The sequence below is a fragment of the Panthera pardus genome, unplaced genomic scaffold (genome assembly GCF_024362965.1).
Source record: "Panthera pardus isolate Hobbes unplaced genomic scaffold, ASM2436296v1 HiC_scaffold_24, whole genome shotgun sequence".
Lineage (NCBI taxonomy): Eukaryota > Metazoa > Chordata > Mammalia > Carnivora > Felidae > Panthera > Panthera pardus.
The window spans coordinates 75,582,404-75,602,863 of record NW_026526810.1 but is presented as its reverse complement, the minus strand read 5'-3'; the positions used below and the strand labels follow the sequence as shown (position 1 = coordinate 75,602,863).

At 41.0% G+C, this 20,460-nt stretch overlaps 1 protein-coding gene and 1 long non-coding RNA gene across 10 annotated transcripts in view; one reads left to right on the top strand and one right to left on the bottom strand.

The window, feature by feature from the left end:
* Positions 1-7,280, top strand: part of LOC109254305 (uncharacterized) — a 212,729-nt gene extending 205,449 nt beyond the window's left edge. Inside the window, exons 3-4 of the long non-coding RNA XR_008417170.1 lie at positions 5,717-5,837; positions 6,588-7,280. This is a non-coding gene — a long non-coding RNA (uncharacterized LOC109254305). The remainder of the gene's footprint in view (positions 1-5,716; positions 5,838-6,587) is intronic.
* The window catches only part of NPAS3 (neuronal PAS domain protein 3), an 857,733-nt gene that overhangs the window by 136,030 nt on the left and 701,243 nt on the right, over positions 1-20,460 (bottom strand). The window lies entirely within an intron of this gene.

Below are 20,460 nucleotides of genomic sequence, written 5' to 3'. Positions count from 1 at the left end.
GTTTAAGAAAGACAATCTGTACATCTCAAGAGATAGTTATGATTTAAGAGAAAGCAAAACAGGAGGAGGATCTTGTTCAACTGACATTTTGGTTTCTGAGATTTAGGTCATGCCAGAGCTGCCATAATTGAAACAACTGGCTCTCCTCCATGTCACTGTGAGGGGGTGTTGAAAAAATCTCATCCAATAAAATCACAAGGTCTACAAAAATACTTGAGCCATTATAGAAAGTAGGTGTCAAATTAATCTGGAGTTCATAACCCAATGACGAGAACAAGAAGGAATAAAATCCTCTGTGCTGTCATCAGTTACTGACCCTTCCAGAACATTTCCTGTTGGTATGGTTTAGTACATCTTGGGAACTTCCTGAAAGCCATGTGGGCACATGGATCTAGTGCATCATTTATTCCTAGTGAATTACCATAAGGAAAAGGCCTAATACACTTCTATTTTATTTTGGTTGTTGTAACTACCAACTGTGGTAGTGTTTGAGGTTATTTTCTATGAAGCAAGTCAATACCCGGAGCACTCTCTAGGTGCTATTTTAAAGGAATAAGTTAAATTCACAACTGTTTAATAACAGACTGTGAGTTAGTCTTGTTAGAATAGGGAATGTAAATAGAACTGGCAAGTAGAGAAAATGAGTCATTCCACAGGCTAAAAGCAGTGCTGTGTTTCTTAAGATATTTGAGGGTGGGAGTTTGATGGTGGTGGGGGAAATAAACCCTTTTGGGAATCTGATAAATTCTAGCTTCTATCTCACCAGAAAAATGCTCCGGTAAGGTACATATAAAATTTGGCATTTCATCTTAGGGGTTTCAGACCCCCCTGGAGTTTATCCATGAATATTCTCTGGAGCTGTGCAGTCCAATATGGTAGCCACATGTGGCCAGTCTGAATTAGACTATGCTGTAAGGATAAAATAACACTAGGTTTAAGACTTAGTGTAAAAAATGAAAAGAATGCAATACCGTATATTTTATATTGTTACATATTATTTGGTATATTAAGTATAATAATTATTAAAATTAATCTCACTTATTTTTTACTTTTTAAAATGTGGCTACTATAAAAGTGAAAATTACACACGTGGTTTGAAGTATATTTCTTGTGGACAGTGTTGCTCTAGAACCTTAGACTCCCCGGAGAAGAACATGTAATATTAGAATACCGTGAAATTAGTATTAAAGGGAAAGGGGTAAGAGAATAAAAAATCGAAACCGAGGAATGTCTTTAGAATAAGAGACCTAAATTTTTAGATTTGATCTACAGTTTAATTAAAAGACTTTAGTCACTCAAGTATTTACCAGCCATCTGCTCTCCGTAAGACAGTGAATTTGGCTTATGGGCATAAAAAGAAACATTAAAACTTAGCATCTGCCCCCAAGGAGCTTACAATCCACTTGGAAGTGAGAAGACAGAGTTAAATGATATGGCAAAAAAAAAAAAAAAAATACCTGACAGCACAACACAGTATATGGATAAGGTGTAATTTGAACATTATAGATCGTTCCCTCAAACTGCTGAAAATCTCTTGGGGGATTTCCTTAAAAATGCAGTGTCACAAGCTCCTACAAATTCTAGTTCTATAGCTGTAGGTTAGGGCCCAAGACTTTGTATTTTTCAGAAGCTCCTGTGTGATGTAGACGCTGCTAACTCACAATCTACACTTTGAGAAGCACTGGCGTGGATCAGTCCAGAAGTGGATGTAAACCGAAAGCGTCTGGGAGGGCCTGGTTCCACATAGAGAAGACAAGTAGAAAGGACAGGTGGCTGTGATGAGAAGATGGGAACAATCCAAGACACAACAGGGTCTACGGTGGAACTTCGAAAGGCAGGGGTGGTGTGTGTATAAGCCTTAGGACAGTGGGAAGCGAACGCTAGATGATTGATTTGGGCCCTAAGGAGATAGATCTATGCTAATGTTCATTAACCTTTTTATTTTTCCTTTTAAAATACTGAAAAACAGCTTCAATAAGTCATTTATAGGAAGTGTCATATGTTGTTTTTCTTCTCTAGTGTGTATGTCAAAGATAATTGACTCCTATAAACCTAAGGCTGAAATAATTGCCACACTTTGAGCTAACTTCCTGTCCCCCACGCTAAGCCCTGAATCCAAGATTCTCATCTTATTTGTTCTTATATCTAGCAGACAGTAATCAACTCTGTTTTTATGATGGATGGTTTTTGTTTCCCACGGTTGAGCACAAAACCCACAGTGCACTGTGCAGCTTTGAATCCCGCTCCTTCCTTCTCCAAAGAGACTTTAACAGGTTTGTTGTCTTTTCACCTGACCATGCATCCAGCAGAGGTATTGCCCAACTTTTCCTTCTAGGACAGACAGAAAGAGCTCAAGATAAGGAGCAGCTGGTTCACGGTGAGCAACCACAAAAGCTAAAGGTGTGTGATCTATTAACCCAACACCAGCTACCTTAGCTATCTGCGTATTTCCACGTTATTTCGAGATGGTGCTATGGCTCGGTAACTGAAAGACCCTTTCAAAGTTTTGCTGTAGGTGTGAACTAACAGCTGTTTGGAATACACATCTGCTTCCATAAGAGAAGCTTGGTATGTTGGAAATTAGACAAATCACCTGGAGTGCGGTCCTTTACTGATTTTAACTAAATTTACCAGTTCATTTGACAAGCTTTACATATAGTTATCAAAACCTTCAAGTTTTACCATATCCCATCGGTTTTGCTTTAAAAACCAACAGCAGAACAAAAAAAATATTGGTTGAGAAAGGTTTGGGGGTGGGTGGGAAGAGAGGGGTGAAAACTTATCAAAAGTAAAATTGGATTAAGAGTCAATCAAAATCCAACTGTGAATTTATCATTTCAATGAATTTCAATGAATGGTTTAAAATCTGTTTGAAATCTATTTGAAAATGAATATGTAATAATATAGACATATCTCCTTTTCAAAGCCAGTATTGTCAGATGTATTCGGAGCATTATAATTCATGAACAGAGTAGATGACTATTTGAAAAGTATTAAAATGAGCTGACTTTTCAATACAAGTGTCTTCACAATAAGTTTTTCTATTCTGGGCAATTCAGAAATGTAGACAATTGTGCTAGAAAAATAATATGTATTGTAATATTCATTGTACAGTAGTAGTGTAGTAAGTGGCAATTCTGGACATTACAAGAGACACAAGGATTATTTTCTGTGATTGCACAGAGAATACTTGGATTTCTTGTGAAGCTTTTGCATTGGAAATGAGATTCATCAGTCTGAACAGGGCAGGGTTAGAGCCCTTAGCAACATGCTTATTTTGTAGAAGGTCACTCAATAATAACTTCCTCTGCCCTCCAAGCTTATTAAGACTGACTGGCATATATTAATGAAAACACCTGATTCTCCAACCATAAAACCCAGACAAAGACTTTATTTTAATATTAAGGAAGGAACCCTTAATTAGCAGGGTTTCAAAAATGTCAGCTTCTTCTATTAGCTGTTCTGGTCCATCAAAGCCATAATCCCTACTGTCAAATTTCATCACATGATAGACAGTTTGCCGGCTGTCTTTTTTTTTTTTTTTTTAACTGATCATACTGACTGAAGCCTTTAAAAAATTTTTTTATTTTGCCATCACATTTTACAACTCATTGTGCATTTGCCTGTTACACTCTTGATTTTACTACTTTCAAAGAGTCTTAGCACATGTCAGCTCAAAAAGGTGGGGGGAAACATTGCTGAAACACAAGTATTACATGTGAATACATATGCATTCTTAGACGTATAATTAAGGATTCTTGGAAGACCTGGGCTTGCTTATATTGATTGCCTGCGTGAGTATGTAAATGTGCTGTCCCGAAAACACAGATAAATAAAACGGTCTCAGAGATGATTTCCCATTTTTTGATGTATCAAGGAGAAGGGGGAAAATTCTAAGGAAGAACCCAGGATTTTTTACGGGAAACGTTCATCACTGTTAACCATTAACACACCTGTCTGTTGCAAGGAACTCATTAGAGCATCTATGGCTTTGCATTGCCCTTCAGAAGGAAGATAAAATGACTGCACCCAGCAGGACAGAATAAATACATAGCTCTTAAAGTATTTGGGTTTTAATCTGATTCAAAACATTTGCTGTTGATTAAATCCTTTTGCAAATTGAAAAATTCATGCTATCCATACTGAGAGGAATATAAAAACACAACACCAAATCAAAAACAAGGATGACTCAAGGATTTCATGGGAACTTTTGTGAAGACTCAACTGCAGCTCTTGCTTTATCCGTGGGAGAACATGGAAGCCTCAAGGGCAAGAGTTTTAGTGTTCTGGAATGAATTACCATGACTAGAAGCACAAGAATGAACTGATGGAGACGGCTGAGACTTGGCAGATTTAACTGCTAGAGACTGGTAAGCTTATACCTGTGCTCTTTCATGAGGATCTGGGGCTCATCAGAGAACACAGTATGTTTTCTTAGCTCACCCGTTTGTATCAGTAACAGAATGGGCAAACTGCATCCATTTTTACTAGCACCCAGGTATTTATTTTCCCCCTTTTTCTTTAACATTTTTTTTCTTCCTAGACTCCAGGCTAGAAAGGCTATCCCTCTTATAATTTTGCATATCCTTTACTTAGCCATTTCTTCCATGTGGAGAGCAGAAGTGTTCTCCACTGAGCTTTGGGAGACCCACCCAGGGAGGAGCTGGGGTGATCTCAAATCCCCATGCCCAACGTTCAGAGGTTTTCACAATAGTGAAGCTCACTTGGTTCCTTTGCCCAGGAAGAAGTCTTTCTGTTTCCATCACTGACCATCCCTTTGATTTTCTTAGCATCTATTCTACTGTCTCATCAGCCTTGCATATCCGCGGACACAAAGCAAAGCCAAATAATCCCAATTTCAAGTCACTAATGAGTCATTATTACTGTAATGCTACTTGGTTGCTTCTGTAGATGAAATCGAGATAGGTTACCAGAAAACGCACCTTCAACTATTAGCTGAATTTACAGCCAGCCCTTTCATACTATCTAATGGCCATGGTGACTGTCCACAATTACAAAGTCTCTTGTTCTCATTTTAATTGCATCATTTAGAAGTCCCATAGCTGAGACTGATGAATTCCTGCCTTTTCTGCTGAACACTTAAAAGAGGCACCTTCTAGGATAGCCAGACAAGAAAGGGATGTTTCTTGGACTCAAAACATTTATTTAGGTATTCAGGACAGCCAGGTGCAGTTTTATGACTAATGGTATACCCAAAGTGGGCTATGTTTTAGAAGGTTTTCTAATACTTACTTTTACATGCTTCTAATGGAGAATACTGGTTAGGAATGCAGACTCTAAAGGCACATGACCTGGGATCAAAACCATTACCCACCTTGGGCAAGTTACTCTACTGTTTCCTCAACTATAAAATAGAGCAAATAATGTTATCTACCTAACTCTTGTCAAAATTAAGTAAGATAGCACCTGCAATGTGCCAAACAAAGCATATGGCATATATTGAGTGATCAGTGAGTGTAACCATCTGTTAATTCACTGCAGTAAGCTTCCTGAGGGCAGAAGCCATTTCTGCCTCATTCCCTGCTACAGCTCCTGGTACTTGGTAGGCAATCGCTTTATGTTGAGCAAGTGAACAAATAAGTAGCATTACGATTTTACTAAGAAATGAGCTGATTTCAAGGGTTTGGTAAATGTTTGAGTCCCACAGTAATATGGTGGCTTATTGATTTTGCTTATCCATTCATCATATTAACAGAAGCCTATGCTTGGGCCATCAAGTCTAATCTGCTGAGACTTTCAATCAAAACTGTGGCACAGTCATTAGGACCTCAACAAAGCCACTTGAGTTTGATTCAGAAGCACATTAATAAAGTAAGGTAAGTGGGGAATGATCACGAGTTTCATGTCGAGCAGAAAGATAAATAACCTAGATCTTTCTGGGATCACAGATCCTTTGAGACCCTGATGAAAAGCAGTCTCCCTCCTCAACCTCTCTCTGACATGGCAGATAATGAGGGACTCTACAGATTTTTGGAGTCAACTTAAGGAGCCTCTGAGGTACCTCTGAGGCAGTACATGATCACTTTCCAACTAGAACAGCTCTATATTGGTGTGTTTTATTTGCTTTTGGTGTTTCGAAAAGGTTTGGCTTGAAAGAAAACATGGAATGTTATGCCTTTTTACATTAATAGTGTCACCTTAACGTAGTCTTTCCCTTTTTTCTATCCAAAAAACTCTGCTTCCATACTGTACCGTGGCAACAAGTCAAGAACTGTGGTTCTCACACTACTTTTAACAATACAATTCTGACAAGCATTGGCCTGGGAAGCAAATGTCTGGTTTTTTAATCCTCTCCCCTTGTCAATACTGATTCTTGGAATGAGGGTGGACAAATCACGGTACCTTTTTTGTCTCTCCATTTTAAAATCTGTAATCATGACAGATAATCCCTGCTTCTTATGATGGTGATAGAGAGTGAATTAGAAAACACCCATAAAATGGAAGTACATGAAAAATTCCCCTGGATTTATACAGTGCCTACTTATGTTAAGAGTGGAAGCCTCAAAGGTGAAGAAAAAAAAAAAAACAGTGACAGGGAGCTCATGCAAGGCTCACTGCCTTTTCAGGCTGAGAAACAGGAAAGTAGTGTGGTTGGCATCCCAGAAAATCGATATCCAACATTTGTAGGAGCTTTGAGGAGTGTGTACTTCGAGCAAGAGGCAATCTTTGGTTGGAAAAGTCAGCATTTCTATCACCTCCTGGAGGCAGTTTGACATTCCTCATCTGGAACAGAATGTTATCCACTGAGATGTGTTCCTTCCCACCTCCCCACTATAAAGGTAACACTATTATCTTTTTACATAATGTGCACAATTAATGTTGTGTTTTTGGACAACTTTATGCACAAAAATATATCTATGGGGACTATTTTTGCCATTAGCAGCCAGAATAGTGTTGAGTCATCGGGAACTGGTCCAGGGAGGTATTAACGTGGGGATGGATAAAATATCTACTGACTCCCTTGTTCTCCTTCCTAAAACAATTCAGTATGTGCCGTAGGAAAATTTTCTCCAACCAATGTTCATCTCCAGTCTTTAAAATGTCATACTTGTAGAAGAAATAGAAATGACTTGTTCCAGGAACTGAAGGAACCTAACACTTTTCTACTTAGCTACTGGCACCCTTACATTAAACACTTTTCTAGGATGGTATCTTATTTATCGTTATAGTTCCCAAGATTCCTAGCTCTGTGATCAATAAATATTTATTGATTTGATTAACCTGATGATCCCAAAATGCTTTCTGGTATGTTGCCTCTTTCCTCCCCCAAACCCTAGGTTGTTGTCATTGTAAGTCAGTGGAAGACTGGAGATCCAGAACTTGAGGGGGCTGCCAATGCCTACATCCGGTGCAGGATCAGGTCAGGTAATCATTCCTGCCTCATATTCTAGTGCTCTGCTTTGTTTGAGACATTGCATTGATTGGAGGCAGGGTTGCATTTTTCTCTTGGGAGTTGGAAAGGGCAGGGTTTAAAACCTAGCTATGTCCATTTCCATGTGAGCCTGAAGAGGTTGTTTAACCTTTTCAAACCTCCATTTTCTCACCTGTAAAATGGAGATTTTGTACTTACTCTTCGGATTGATGAGATGAGTAATATGCTTAGCATACACTAAGGGGTTAATAAACGGTAGCCATAATTATAATAGTTACTACCTATGTGTTCACTTTCACCCGAGTCAGATTTGATAAGAGAAACCAATACATGCCACACAGCATAATATTTTGCAAAATATTTAGAAATTCCCCAAACTGTTACTACTCATGTTTTCAATGTATCTCAACCATAATCCTCTTCAAGTCCTTCTAGTTGTCAAAACAGCCTGATTAAACAGTGGGAATTTGATACTATGCTTGTTTTGCCTCATTAGCACAACAGTGTGAACAGGGACGGGGTGGGGGGGCACCTGAGTGGGGATGTCAGAGCAGAACGGCTAAGCAGGAAAACTAGTGGCCTCAGAATGTAGACCGTATTCTCAGGAACTGTTCTCATAATCTATTCCTGCTCAGATTGAAGGAAAACAGGATGTGGCATTTGTTTTCAAATAGCAAACTGGATGTAAACGGCATGACTTTTACAAACTTTGCAGTTTTCTGAGACCACGGGATAAAGTACTGAGACTGGCTACCTTAGACACGAGGAGGATTAAACCGGGATTCCTTGCAGCTTTGTGCTCATCCAATAAGGGGGCTACAGGAGAAAGCGAAAGCAAACAGCAAAACACTAAATGGAGAAGGATTCTTTTGGCTTCCTGAGTTACCTGCATCCTTTTGCAAGGCTGAGTCAGTATCCCTAGTCCTACTGGCATTTGTACAATTTCTTCAAGTTCACAGCTCTCTCTCACTTACTGTCTTTAAGTCACATATGTTAGGGTTCATGTATTCAAACAAGAATGCCGTAACTACACGAGTTAGACTGGGAGCAGAGAGCCCTGGAGCAGAACCACCCTGGTGGAAAGCATGAGATCTGGCAGCCGTCCAGTGAGGAGCCTGGTGTGAGGGTAGTGGAGGGAGGGGGGGTGGTGGCAGGACAAGAAGATCATGGCAGCAAAGGTTTTGGGAACAGTACCATGGCTCAATGATGTGAGAAACGTACGTGGTTTCATCCACAGGAATGACAGAGGAAGATATATTTGTACACCACACTGCCGTGAATAAGAAGGAACCCAGGAAGTGCCTTTGCGGTGTGGGAGTCGGAGAGGTGATGGGGTTTGACGTTCACGAAGGGGAGAGCCTGAGGAGGCAGCAAATGTGGCAGGCCCTGGAGGTGGAGCTCCAGGACAAGGCAGGAAAATATGCAACAGCAGCCCCTAACCATTACAGATGCCGCCTGGGTTGCAGGGGTCCACCTGCGGTTCTCGCCAGAACTGCCGGCAGGATCAGAGTGGGGAAAGGAGGACGCGTGGGGAGAGCGCTCCGAGGCCAGGAGCCCTCAGCACTGCAGGAATCAGCTCGCACGTGGCCACAGGTGCAGAGCTGAGAGGTGGCAACCACCGAGGGTGCAGGGAGAAGTGCTGGAGGGCACCATACCTGGGTGCCGAAGAACAAGGTAGACCAGTGAGACAGTCTGTATGGCACTTACAGACCACCATGCTGCTGGGGGCCCTCCCACCTCAGACTGCCTAGAGAAGACAAGGAAAGTGAATGAGGTGAGACCCAAGGTCAGCAGCCACCTCAGCGCTGGTCACAGATGCCCAGAAAGCCCTCAACCACACTATGGCTGGAACACACAAGCAGCCCAGCTGAGGATTTGTCTGGTCCCGAGGTAGAGCAGGGCAGGGCTGAGTAAATGCGACCTACCATCATCCTGTCTAGTCATCCAACAAGAAGAAATGAATTTGAAATTCCAGTAACGAGAAAATGGTGCCAGAGATCAGAAGTGCTTGCTTTTTTTTTGGCTCACTGACCAGATAACGAGAACTACCTGTATTATCTGTGCAGCATGGGGTTTTTATTTTGACCTTAAAGACCTCTCTTTTTGGTAATGACAAATGCTTTTTCTTCTCTCTCTTTTAAAGTCTGGCTTGTCTCAACACACCTTGAAAGGGTTTTAATTGCTTCATATCTGGTCAAGGGGAGACTTTTAAGAGCCTCATTTTTAATTTGTAATAAAAGTTTAGAACTTGATTTTTTTTCAAAAAAGTTAACAAACAGCAATCACCTGTTAATAAAGGTCTTAAGAAAAACAAGAGTATTATAGATATGCTATTGTTTCTATGAATTTCTTGCTACTAGTGGGGAAGGTACACATCTACCTTGTTGTGTAAAAGATTTCACAAAGCCACATGCTTGCATCTTAGGAAAGCAAAAGAACTGAGCTGGCTTTCTCTAAAACAAATAAAGCAAAACAAACTATGCTGTTTTTTACTCAATACCTTTTCTAGTCTGATCTGCTCCCACGATGTCTTGGGGAAATTCAGACATACAGCCAAGAAAAGGTGAAGGAGATATGGGCTTCCAGCCTCAGACTGGAGACAAACTCTCTTATTGCATGGGGGTTATTTATTCTCACTAGGTTCACTATGTTTGTGTATAAAAGAAAGACTGAATTAAAAAGATGATCTAGTCTACTCCTTTGTACCTTCCTCTTATTTATTTATTTTTGAGAGAGAAAGAGAGAGAGAGAGACAGTGAGAATGTGAGCAGGAGGGGGACAGAGAGAGAGGGAGACACAGAACCCGAAGTGGGATCCAGGCTCTGAGCTGTTAGCACAGAACCCAACCCGGGGCTTGAACTCACGAACCGCAAGATCATGACCTGAGCCGAAGCTGGACACCCAACTGACTGAGCCACCCAGGTGTCCCCGTCCTCATCTTTAAAAAGGAGTAATTGTATTTACCTTCCTAGGTATCTTGTGGACTGAATAAGGTTGTGAGCATAAGTCACCATGGCAATATCCAACGGAACATATGTAGTCAGAAAATCCTAGGTCTTTCTCCCTTTTCTCATTTGAAGTTCTTTCAATTTAGAACAGTTGGGAATAATCGCGAACATGTGATGATCTTCATTAGCCATGTTCCCGAACAAGGCTATTATTGCAATAGATACACCTGGCATCCATTCCCTGTGAGTAACTTGACTCATGGTTTTTAGAATCAAGGGTCAGACTGACTCTCATCTTTCCAGTGCTGAAAGAAGCCCTATATAAATAATTTGAAATACAAATATTTATTCATCAACAGTTGGCTGGTCAGCAGCCTGGGATGCTCCGTACACATTTTGAGAGCAGATGGTTTAAATTTTTTAAACTTAAAACTCCACAATAAAGACAGGTAATGTCCAAAAAGTTTAAATGTCCTGTCATTATTGGAATATGTCTTTTCTTAGAGCTCCAAAGCCCCAGGCTTTGGGAATTAAAAAACAAAACAAAACAAAAAACCTCACACACCCAAGAAGCTAATCATCACTTTTTTTTTTTTTTCCACTGTGAGGAAAGATTACGACATAAAAGGTATAATGTGGCAGTCCCAGAGAGTGAACTGAAATTTGTCTAGGATGCAAAGGAGACTTCGTCAACACTGGCAAATTCAAGGCCAGTGCAGCAGAATTAATACAATGTCAATTTTTCTTTGTGTCTGTAACCGTTTCCTATTATCCTGATAAGTGGGGAGCGATTTCACTTCTTTTATTGATATAGCTATGAAAAAGAATTAGATTTCAACACTTAGGTAACTGAGATTAATTGATTGATTAGATTATTAATTAAATATTCCATTAAATTTGCTTTTGAAAAAAATGGCATAGGACTGTGAATTCCCTAAGGTTTGTTTTTTTTCCCCCCCGACCCATGGAAGAATAAACAAGGAAATGCATAACTAAACATTGTGTCTTATCTTGTGAGCAAGAATTAAGCCAGCAGAAGCACTGTTATGTAGAAAATTTACTCTACTGGCTGACTGTCTTGCAAGACTACTTTATCCATAACCCGGTACAAAGCGAAGAGACTTTTCTCCTTTGTGAATAACCCACGGAAATCAGTGAGCAGCTAAGAAAATGATTTGGGTGTTGCACAGCTAGGCGCGTCTATCTCTACACAAAAACCGGCCTGTTTGAGTCGGGAATAAAATGGTTTACCTAAAACTTCCAATCATGCAGTGTTTCAGGGATCTGTGGAAAAATAAAAACAGCAAGTGGCCTTTCAGGTAACCCATAATTAAAAGCAATTTTGAGCTGTCTTTTCAGGGAACCTACCCAGGGGAAGTACTTGCTACCTGTTTGACCTTCACGATTGTGAGTCCTTGGCAGTGTCAACGACCCTCTGAACTGAATTCAAAACTAATCTCTGACGGAAAAAGAGAAACAGAATTCATGCAAATCATATTAATTCCAACATTTCCCCAGTGAGCTGGGTATAAACTACAGCCTAATTAAATATTTTTTAACGATGTGAGTAATTTTTGCCAAGGGGCGGATTCAGGGGAAAATTTAATATGAGATCACAAAAGCTGTTCCCAGCGTTGATTCTGTAAATTAATGACTATCTGCCTTATGATAAAAACATGCTGCCAAGAATGAAAATGAAGTCGGCAAAGCTTGCTCTATTTGTCTAACAACCAAATATACAGAATGCAAAACTTTAAAGGCGATGGGAAATTTCCATTGTGTTTGTGTGATATCTTCAGGATAAAGACGCACCATGCTGACAGCCCAATGAGCAGCTTTAAGGCACTGTCAGCAATATGGGGCCATTTTTAGGTTGTCGTTGTCAAGGTCCAGGGACCTATTTTAAAGCAGCCAGTGTGTTAAAAAATTACACACCACTTGTTTCCCAAAGAGAATTAAGGTGGCTCACAATAAGAGACACATTACGCACCACATTCAAGCCAAAACGGAAGGTCAGAAACATATCAAGGGCAGGTACTCAATTATTTGGGATAAATGTTGCCAGTGTTACAGCTCCATGGATTCCTTCCTCGACTGACCATTTCCACACCCATCTTGATCCTCAGGGCAGTTCATTCTGGAGACCTGAATTGGATTGCTGTCCAAGGTCATGGGGGTGAAAAATGGTGGTGAATATAGCAAGCGAGGGGATGGTGTCCACATAGCCGTGGGCAGCTTAATGCATCAAAATCTATAAATGGCAGTGGGCGAGAGGGGGCCTGGTGGAGAAGGCTTTTCTGGGCTGCTTCGGTCCAATTCGAGACCGGAGCTTCCTCCTGTGTCCAGACTCCTGTTTTGACAAAAAAGCAACTTGGCCTGTGTTACAGGAAAGCGAGGCATGATGCCTGAATCAAAGCCAGGGGAAAAGTCCCTCATCTCACTTGGCTTTCTGAGGGCAGCCTGCTTCTAATGACTCCTGTAGTTAATACCCCGAAGTTGCCGGCGGCCCCCTGTGACAGATGACTTGGGCTCTGCTAGGCCCTGGTCATTAGGCCAGCCCATCACAAGGGTTTTAGGAGCTATATTTATTTAAATTTCTGTCGGTGCCCAGCGATGGAGATTGAATTTACAGTCTTTCAATTAGAAGGTCATCTGTGCTAACTAGTGCACCACTGCCTCATTATAATCATAAAATTAGTGAGAAAAGACTGGCATGAGTAATATGGAAACGCTGGTTTCAAAGGTGAAAAGGTGCTGTTTCCTCGGGTTACAGCAGAAGAGAATGCAACCAAATGCTCTTGATCAGTAAATATTCCCATTTAGAGCAAGGGGAGTCCTTGAAGCCCGTTTCAACAAAATAGAAGGATGCTAAGACAATTCTGTAGGAATACATACAAATGCACCTCAGATACAAATATTTACTGAGATATTTTTCCTATTTACACGTAAGTTTTCCTTGCAAATTAAATATGAATAAAAGTAGCACGGATGTCTCCAAAGCTTAGCTTTTGATTTTTTAACCCTATTTGTCAGAAATCTGGGTTGATCTTTAGTGAACAGTTTGAAATAAAACGAACGCAATACGGTCAAGGCTGAGAGGCAGAACGCGTTATGGCCAGTTGTGTATGTGTAAGCAGTGCTAAACCTTACCACGTTAAAACTTTAAGATAACTATTGTGAAGCAGCTGCTATAAACTGAGTCACTGGGTGCTAATTAGTATTTGTGCACACTAGAGATTTTAAAACCCAGAAAAAGGAGGGGCGCCTGGGTGGCTCATTTGGTTAAAAACCAACTTTGGCTCAGGTCATGATCTCACGGGTTGTGGGTTTGAGCCCCGCATCGGGCTCTGTGCTGACAGCTCAGGGCCTGGAGTCTGCTTCAGATTCTGTGTCTCCCTCTCTCTCTGCCCCTCCCCTGCTCCCTACCTCTCTCTCTCTCTCTCAAAAATAAGTAAATGTTAAAAATAACTTTATAAAATCCCAGAAAAACAAGACATCAAGGGCAGCTCAATCCAAATTAAAAGGGAAAAACACTTTTTACATCTATCAGGAGCTCTTGTGCGACTTTTCTTATCCAATCCTTCTAATGACCTTGTGCAAAGGGGGTATTTTATTCTTAACATACAGGGGAGGCAGGAGATGTGTAGAGAAAAGGCACATTTGTCACAACTCCAGCCTGGAAATAAATGATGCGGTGTGGGGGGCGGGTAGAGACCCAGCTCTGACCTCAAAGGCCACGCTCATTTCTCGACAGAATTTTTATCCTTATTTTGTTTTTTTAAGTTTATTTATTTTGAGAGGGAGAGAGAGAGAGAGAGAGAGCACCAGCGAAGGAGGGGCAGAGAGAGAGGGAGAGAGAGAATCTGATGCAGGCTCTACTCTATCAGCACAGGGCCCGATGTGGGGCTTGAACTCACGAACTGTGAGAACATGACCTGAACTGAGATCAAGAGTCCTATGCTTAACTGACTGAGCCACCCAGGTGCCTCTATCCTAATTTTGCTATATTAATTAAGATGGTACTTATTTTAAGTATGTTTCAATTTTCTTAACCTGAGGAGATAGTCTTGAGGGACTTTGTTAATATAAACCTTAACAACTTAAAGAACTGGTTCGGGGAGGCAAGAAAGATTTCACTCTGACTTCGACAAATACATGCTGCCCATCTAGTCTAGGGCAGGTATTACCCTGTGTGCTGCAGGGAACCAGAATGGACACAACAGAGCTCTGCTCTTTCACTGAGAAGTGGTCAGGTAACCAACCGACTGATTCAAAGCAACATGCAGGAGCCCCAGTACAGAGGCGCTGAGCGTGTGGCCCTGAGTTCGTGCAGAAAGGAGAGGAAAAAGAATTATGGTATCAGCTGTAGAAGGTAAGGTGATTTCTGCACAGCTACAGGCCTTGTAAACAAAGTCAGAAGAAGCAGAGAGACGGTTGCGGGCCCGTCTCAGAAGAAGAAGAGATGACCACAGTCTTTGTCTGCCTCCCCTTTGCATTGTGCCTCGCTTTTTCTGGTGGATTTTCCAAGCCTCCCTCACTCCCTGACCTCTTCTCTTCCCATTCCACGTTGCCGGCATCCTCAGGCCTGCAGCGAGCACTGGCCTTGCTTAAAGACTGTTGGCTCAGCCCTGGGTACTGCTCCGGCAGCAACAAGGACCCAGTCCTCCCGAGGGAGAGGCTGGCGCTCCTGGCAGAAGCATGGGTTCGGCACCAGTCAGCCAGCACAGAGTGAAGGAGAGAAAGGAGAAGATTCTGTCGATCTGAATTCCCCCTGGAAGGGACATGTCACCTAGTAGTGGCAGTAGGAACAGCGGGAGGGGATTTCTTTTATTCTGCAGCCTAAGTGCAGGGGCCTTGCAGAGGGCTGTGCTCAGAGGAGGGGAAGATCAGAGGTGAAAGCGATGAATAATGTGCACGTGGAACACGGACAGATCACTTGCAACAAATGCAGGATGACCCTCCAAAGCTCGGAGTGCACCAGAGCCTCCCTCTAATTAAAGATAATCCAGAATTATCATGCCTAATTATTTTCTTTGAGGTTTTTTTTTTTTTTTTATTGGTCTCAATTGGGGTGAGGGGCATCTCACGCTGCAAACGGCAAAGGTCATCTACATCCGGGAAACAAACTTAAGGAGCTAGGCTCCATCCTGCTTTGCCACATCTGCAGCCTCTCTCACTCTGCGGCCATAATTTTCTGTCACTCTTCTATGTTTCCTGGCCCAGTTAGCGTGGCATATTCCTTACCTACAAGCAAGCACCTCTGTTCTCTTATAACAAGTTGCTGTTGTGAAAATCTCTAAGATTTTCTTTGCTTTGTTTGTAGAATTTTCTCAAAGTGAGGTCTGAAGATCGCCTGTGTCTGTGTAAAAAATGCAAAATCATCTGGCCTTTTTTTTTATTTTTAAAAAATGTCTGTTTATTTTGAGAGAGCATGAGCAGGGGAGGGGCAGAGAGAGTGAGTGATAGAGAATCCCAAGCAGGCTCCACACTGTCAGTGCAGAGCCTGACACGGGGCTTGAACTCATGAACCCTGAGATCATAACCTGAGTAGAAATCAAGAGTCGGGTGCTTAACTGACTGAGCCACAAAATCATCCGTACTTCTTAAAAACATTTCCCTGTTCCATCGATAGAACTAAATCAGACTGTCTTGGGATGGAGTCAAGGAATCTGCATTTTAAATAAGAATCTCACAGTATTTGTCTCTACATTAAAGTCTGAAAAAGCCACCTGCTCGGTGGCCCCAGCTTCGTCCGAGAATTCAGTCTTCAAAATCCTGTCTCCTGGTTCCCCCTGCCTTCCACACTACAACCAGCCCACCCAAACTTTTCTCTCTGTTGTCATCCAACTTGAATATCTCAACATTTCTATTATTTCTATTATATTATATTTCTATTATTTCTATCATTGTCCCCGATGCTCTATTTGTCATGTCCTCTGTTGCTCACAGTCTATTTCTTTGACTCTTCTGATTCATTTCGTTTTCTTCCAAATTCGGTCCCTCTGCCCTTTCTTCCTAGCTCATAATCACCGACATCAGGTTTTCCTCGTCTTTTTTCTTACTGCTTACCACATAATTATTAAAATTCAGTTTTGTTCTTCCACCTCATGAAGCTTTCCTTACAAAAGGGCCAGAACAAATAAGGTCCCAAGTATAACTTATGCAATAACCAACTTTCAGTGGAGTTTATAAAACAATCCTTTGGCCATGATCTATAATAACGATAACAGTGTCTATAAGATCATCTTGTTGCCTGAGATAGGAATGGTTTCCAGCCCTGTGGAACCCTCTATGGCATAACTACACTGGTTTTTCAATGTCATTTTCTCATGAGCTAGTTCTGTTAACTGGCAGGTTGAAACCATCCTTTTGAGGTAAAACATCTGGCCAACTGCTCTAAGCACCATGTTTCTGTTAAATAACCGTACATGGGTAATTGAGACCGCAGGTTTGTTTCGCGCAGGTGTTAATTGTCCACTACCTCTAGGACAGGAGGGGCATGGAGAGAGATATTCCTAGCAGTTCTGGGTACTCCCTTGAGATAAGCAAAATGTTTTGTACAGTGGGATTGTCATTTCAATGAATACATTAACCTACAGGTCTCTGGGGGTGGAAACAAAGCAAGGACATCCTTGGTTGGAATGACCTCAAATGTGAGTTATTACTTGTATAAAGTACCTCCCTCTCCCCTCCCCAGTTTTAACTTCTTGGGAACCTGGCTACTTTTCCTGCAAGTTTTCCTGAGTTTCTGAGCAGAGGGTAGACTACAAGGCCAGGGCACTTACAGTTACCTGCTGTTCAGCTAGAAATCTGGTGGCAGCACCAGGCCATACCATGCTCCTCTGGGGCATAGCAACACCATAGCAACACCAGTGCAGTGTTGACAAATCCAAGTACATTCAGAGCAAACAGCAATGGCAATTGAGATTCTGGAGGGTTTAACTTATGATGACGGACCGTGGGGCTAAATGCGAGTGGTGTGGTTAAATGACCACTGAGGAGGAAAGTGGGATAAAGGTCTTCCCTCCTCCCCACACAGGGGTGATCTGAAGGCCTCGCTTCTCATACAAGCACCGGGACACACTCAAATCTGTGCCAATCCAGGGAACAGAATGCCTTTCTGTCCCCATCAGCCTAACTATAGCACTTCATCACCATGCACAAAGTCTAGGATTTATGCTCACTTGGATCCTATCAATTTGTGTCTTCAAAGATGATTTGTTTTTCACTTTTTACTAGATTTCCACAAAGCCTTTCCTTTCTAGGAGTTTAGTATCATGAAACATGTTTTCACTGAAAAATGTTTTCAAACATGAAATCAGTTAGAGCTGGAAAATGGTACCTATAAAAGTTTTTTTTTCTCCTAAAAGCCACACATTTGGAACAATGTATACCTTTTTTTGTCTATACAATACTCTTCGGATCTAAGTTTTCAATGGACCTAAAATTTGGTTTAGTAACTTAAAATCTGATGATTTACATTCACAGCACAGAGCTGGTCCCACCCATGATTTCATGCTTTCTTCTTGTTGGCAGGCACCCTCAGATCAATTTATCTCACTAAGTTTGCTTCCTGGTGGGTTCGGGGAAAGGGTCCCACAGGCTGCTAGGCTCAGTCTGTTCCCTACTCTTCTCTTCTCAGACTTTGAAGCCTTATTTATAATCTGGGGGCAAAGTAAAAGTAAGAGGGCCAAGAAAGAAAAAGGTGGCAGGGGAGGTTAGATAGGTTATTATGAAGGAATGGTCTTTAGTGATTATAAGTTAATGAACCCATCTTGCTTCTGTAGATGGAGAATTATTTTTTTAAAAAAAATTTAACATTTTTTTTTTTGAGAGAGAGAGAGAGCGTGCATGAGTGAGCGTGAGTGGGGGAGGGGCAGAGAAAGAGGGAGACACAGTATCTGAAGCAGGCTCCAGGCTCCTCACTGTCAGCACAGAACCTGACGCAGGGCTCAAACCCATGAACCGAACCATAAAATCATGACCTGAGCCAAAGTTGCACACTTAACCAACTGAGCCACCCAGGCACCCCACTGGAAAATTATTTTTGAAGGTAATTTCAAAAGAGGAGTTAGCTAAATGTACCATGGGGACTGTCATTTGAGTGAATATGTAAATATAGGTTGAGAGATGTTTATCTGGGTACATGAGTTTTAGAACTTAAAAAAAAAAAGTTAATGGAAGGAACAAGCAGAGATGGCTGAAGTCAATTATATACTGGAACATGAAGATAAGACCTGATATGGAAAGGTGAGACTTTATGATTCAGGACTCAGCCCACCCCTGAATGCTTCCAACTCTGGCTACCATTTAAACCACAAGTCCGCGGCATCCTTGACACTGTGAAATAACAACGTGATGCTGAGTCAGAGGGTGAAATGTTCGGTGTAAATAGGAGTTGTTTCATGCATTTAAAATTAAATTGGCCCAAGGTAAAACAATAGGTGCTAACGAGATGGTAGTTCAGGAAAGAATGAACACTTGGTCATTCAATAGAAGGACCAACAACCGGATCTTGACTTTTGGTTTGTTAGAGGGAAAATGCAGTAAGAAATAGAAGGCAGCTTAGTGTATGAAAGATTGACAGTGACCCAAATGCATACACTTCGAAGGTGCTGGCCAAAAGTATTACTAGAGGAAGTCTTATTTTCATGACCTGGATACAGGCATCCCCTCACCATTTATCCAGAAAAATATAACATAGGAATTGAAACGATATAATACATTAAATTGAATGAGTAAACGAATGTTCTTATTGTGCCACTCCATTTCATGCATTTTAGAAGGACTGGTGCTCTACAGGTACTTAGACTATCTAGTTTACTAAGTTAGTATGTAGTCATTTATGCCACATAGTTGGGCATAAGTACCTAAAGACATAAACACTGCTTCCACGAGAAAATGATATATCTAACTTTTACATCATTTTGGTCAACAGCACTTTTTTTTAAGAGCATTTTTTAAACACCATTACTATAAGGATAGCTCAAACTGCAAGGACAGCTGTCCCCTTATTGCTATCACTGTGTATATACAGGGACAATAATAATCCTTTCCACACTGAACATGTAGGAAGTACGTACAAGGAAAGTATAATTACAGTGTGATGAACCCCATACTTTTGAGTCCCTGCATCCACAGAGGTCTAATGACTGCCATGAAAATACTAAAATGGTAATTTGACAATTACAATTGTAATAAAAAGGCCACGTTCAAATTTTGGGGTACTAAAGAATTGCTAATATGTAAGCAAATGGTGAAGTGACAATGAGTACTTCTCTGTTAGGCCACAGGCTTCAAAGACCATAAAGACATTCTCTAAGTTGTTCTAGGAGACATTTGGTAAAAACGGGATGTAGTTATAATGGAATCTTCAAGTTTTGACAATTTGCAAATGGAAGAGGTAGAACACCTCTGTGATAAGAAATCTAAGTCTTATTGGTTCTTATACAGGACCAAGCCATGAATCACTATGAGAGCACATGATTATGTGCATCTTATTTCTACATTTCGTGATTAAACATGTTATAAAATATAAAGATGGTTGGAGCCAGAAGTACTGCTAGATTATTTTGATAACTTTAGTTGGATCGACCAATCATCTATTCAGATATGCACTTACTAGGCAAAATGAACGGCCAATACACAGAAATTCTGTGGCTGAACAGTACAGACTCAAGGTTATGGATGGAATGTGTTGAAGATTCAGCCTCAAGGTAATTTAAGAAAAGTTAAAGTTAAGTTTAATGGAGGTATTCTGATAGATACCATTTCCCCTATCCCTTTGTAAGTCTGGTATCATGTTTATCTAATGAGTAAAACAAAGCCCATAAAATAAGTAATTTTGTTTCTTCCCTTCCTCCCTTCCTTCTTTTTTAATAAAGGGAAAAACAGGATGGTCCCCATTCTCAATTGTGCCTGGTTAAATTCTACCTTTCTCTTGGATCTCAGCTAACACTTCATTTCCTTAGGAAACACTGAGACTAGATTAGCTCTTCCTGTTAGATGATCTAACAGCCTTTGGAGCTTTCTTCCTTCATGGCACTAAGCACCTACATAATTAATTACTTTTTGATACTTAGTTCCCCTGAAAATGTACGTACTGATACATATACTTCA